The sequence below is a fragment of the Sinocyclocheilus rhinocerous genome, unplaced genomic scaffold (assembly GCF_001515625.1).
Source record: "Sinocyclocheilus rhinocerous isolate Xijiao unplaced genomic scaffold, SAMN03320098_v1.1 scaffold86, whole genome shotgun sequence".
Lineage (NCBI taxonomy): Eukaryota > Metazoa > Chordata > Actinopteri > Cypriniformes > Cyprinidae > Sinocyclocheilus > Sinocyclocheilus rhinocerous.
In genome coordinates, this window is record NW_015650012.1 from 338,521 (window position 1) to 342,408 (window position 3,888).

Sequence of the window (3,888 nt, forward strand, 5' to 3'; positions counted from 1 at the left end):
TACAGCCTCATTGTGTTTATCATCACACTCTTTCAAGCTATTCGAACTCAAACTTTCAGGGAAAATGTTTTTAAATAAAGACTGAAAGAGTTGTCGGAATCTTAAAGAGTTCTCACAAAAATACAAATTCTGTAGTCATTTAATTACCTTCAAGTTGTTCCAAACCTGTATGATTTTCTTTCTTCTGTTGAACACAAAAGAAGATACTTTGGAGAATGTTGGTATCCAAACAGTTGACGGTAGCCATTGACTTCCAAAATATGGTAAAAAAAAATACTATGCAAGTCACTGGCTTCCGTCAACTGTCTGGATACCAACATTCTTCAAAGTATCTTCTTTTGTGTTCAACAGCTGAAAGAAAATCATGCCAGTTTGGAACCAGAGGAGGACGAGTAAATAATGACTTTTAATAATGAATTTTTTTTTATTTCTGGGCGAACTCTCCCTTTAATGGTGGTGACATTGAAGTCGTGACCGTGGTGCAGTTTGTTTATAGCCTATGTTTAGCTTTTTACTTCGGGCGATTGTACTAAGGCTTTAAAATTCATAAAACGTGTTTATTTGAAGATTACCACAATTAAAAAAAACAAAAAAAAACGTATGAATAATGAACTTTTGTTGGTCACAGAGCTTATTTTTTGCAAATCAAGAAGCCAGTGGAAAATGAGATTTTAAATTAATCAACTGGATTTTTAACACAAAGAAATCCTTATAAGCACTGCATTTAATTAATTAAAACAATTTTAATAATTAGTCATTATTATAAATGATAATTATTAATTACTATAAATGTAATAATTTCTTTGCTATAATCACCCAGCCCTAAACTATACTAAGTTTGTTCAGTTAATGCAACATTTAAATGAAACCCTTTTTATTAGCATAATGGTAAAAATGAAACCCGTTAGCAATTACCTGTTTAAGCATTACTGGGTGAGCTCGGGTCCTTAAGAAGTGAATGATCTTAAATCACAAAATGCATGCCAAAACAACACTATCATTAAAAGGCCAAACCAATCTGCAGGGCAACAGTTACTGGGTTACCGCGACCGCGCATCTCTCACCTGCTGTGCTGTTATGCCGTTAGCGATGGCCTGCTGCACCGACTCTCTGGTTACCTGGGCAACCACCAGGTTAGGAAACCGATACAGCATCTCGCTAAATAGAGCTACTAGTGCAATCTGGAGTTCAGAGTCTGTCAGAGAGAGATGGAGGACTGATCTTGTACAGTGTATTGCACTTTAGACAAGTCAGTGTGTATGATGTGTGTGACATACTTGTGTAGGCATATACACGGTAATTTGTTTCTACAACGATGAAGCAACGATGTGTCTCCTGTTCCTGGTGTGGCTCCGAGTGCAGAAGATCCAGAGGCAGGGTTTACTGTGACTCCTGCAGCTAGAGTTATGGCCAGCCTAGTAGGGTAGTACCTCCCTGACTTCCTCTGTGAAAAGATGATGCAAACTGGTGTAAGAGCTTGTTTAAGGCATATTTAAAGTAAACTTTTAAATACAAAGCATTTAAAGTACTGCATAAGTAAAAAAATTTAAGACTGAATTTTAAATTACTATACAATTATAAAAGCAATTTGACAATGTCCCTCCCTAGTAATAAACAAACAAACAAATCACTAGTTATTATTATTATTATTATTTACATATACAGTACAAACAACCACCATTCAAAACTTTGGGGTCAGTAAAATATCTATTTTGAAAGGAAACATTTTTATTCAGCAACCATGCATTAAATTTATCATAAGTGTCACTAAAGACATTTATATTGTTACAAAAGATTTCTATTTCAAATAAATGCGGTTATTTAGAATTTTACATTCATCAAACAATTCTGAAAAAAAAAAAAAAGTATCACGGTTTCCACAAAAATATCAAGCAGCACAACTCTTTTCAACACTGATAATAAGAATAAATTTTTCTTAAGCAGCAGATCATCATATTATACTGATTTCTGAAGGATCATATGACACTGAAGACTGGAGAAATGATGCTGAAAATTACATTTTACAATATTTTCAAATAGAAAAGAGTTATTTTAAATTGTAATAATATTTTACAATATTACTGTATTTTTGAACAAATAAATGCAGTCTTTGTGAGCATAAGAGACTTCTTTAAAAACATTTAAAAATCTTAATTATTCCAAACTTTTGAATGGTAGTGTGTGTGTGTGTGTGTGTGTGTGTGTAAATAAAAAACATATTTATTATTATCTATATATTATTATAGTTTGACTGCTATTCAGTACTTTTACGTGATGACTGACCTTTCTTTGGAAAACCAGACCGAACTCTCGTAAATGTTGCAAAAATGTGAGCAGAGACTCACTCATGCCCTCCACAGAATAATCCTGCAAGAAAAACAACAATCACACTACAAAACAAAATATTTTAATAAGCAAGTGAGCAAACCTACTTCATGGGACTATGGCAAAATTACTTCTTTAATTTATTTACGATAAGTAAAACTCAGCTGGAACAAAAAGGAAAGAATCTCCACCAGGTCCATTCCTCTCGACTATGAAGGAGACAGATCAGACTGTTAATAAGGATGTGGAGCCACATTTTCCATCACACTAACCACGTTTACATGCAGCCTAATAATCCAATCAGAATGATAGCTCATCTGGAATGAAAAGTCATCATGTAAACACCTTGAGGGAATAAAAATGATCAGACTGAAAGAAGAGGCGCAAGTATTGAATAATTCACCAAACAGGAGCAAATGCCATGCAAATACCTGTATCTGACTAGTTTCACAATCAGATTCAAAAATACCTTGTTCGCATACACAGTGCAGGAATTCTCTCACCCAGTGATCTTTGCAAATTATTCCCATTCAGATGTCTAGTTATTGAAGGCCATATGTTTTCACAAGATAAAGCCATGTTTTTCCGTATGTTAGAAAGGCAAACGCACAGTTGCTCCATGCTAAGTTGTTTATCTTTTTCCAACAGGACTCTTGAAGCTTCTCGCTGTTATTGCACTTTTCGAATGCACATATATTTTACTCATAATTCCAACTGGGTACATAAGAATCTTTTGTTTGACTAATCTGTGCATGTAAACCTTCTTAAGATGCACATATCATAAAGTAGGGGATCTTTAGAGCCAGAATTACTAAATATGGCAAATAACCGTGAAAGCGCAATTCGATAAAAGCACTGATGGGAGTGGGAAGATCTGCAGCTGTCCTACGGGCAATACTCACATTAAAGAACACAGACACAGCCAGATCATATCCATAATGACCAACGCAATCTACTATAGCAGTGCAAATGAGCAACTATTGCAGCCATGGCAAGCACAACATGGGTTAACCCTCATAATGCATTCGGGTCTGTTTTGACTGTTTGAAGAGATACATAAAAATATACACATCAAGAGACACTCTCAAATTACACATCATTTGGTCTCCAGATTTTTTTACAATTATTTTTTTTTACATACAACCATTTTAACCATTTAACCATTAAAGGGGTCATATGATGCTATTTTAAAGATCATTATTTTGTGTATTTGGTGTAACAGAATATGTTGACATGCTTTAATGTTCAAAAAACACATTATTTTTCAAATACTGTACATTATTGTAGGTCCTCTATGCCCCGCCTCTCTCAAACGCTTCGTTTTCTACAAAGCCCCCTCCTTTGACAAGCGCAGTCCGCTCTGATTGGCCAGCTGACCCAGTGCACTGTGATTGGCCGAACACCACAAGCACACCTCGGAAATGTAACGCCCCTTACCATAAACGCGAGCTTCATCTTTCAAAATAAACGTAAAGACACAGCCCGAGAGGGGAACAGAGTAGCGTGACAGACACAGTGATGAAGCTGGTATGTGCTCTCTCGCGCTCTCTCTCTCTCTCGCTC

The 3,888-nt window shown here is 35.5% G+C and overlaps 1 pseudogene; it reads right to left on the bottom strand.

The window, feature by feature from the left end:
* Positions 1-3,888, bottom strand: part of LOC107711330 (general transcription factor IIH subunit 4-like) — a 10,095-nt pseudogene that overhangs the window by 1,682 nt on the left and 4,525 nt on the right.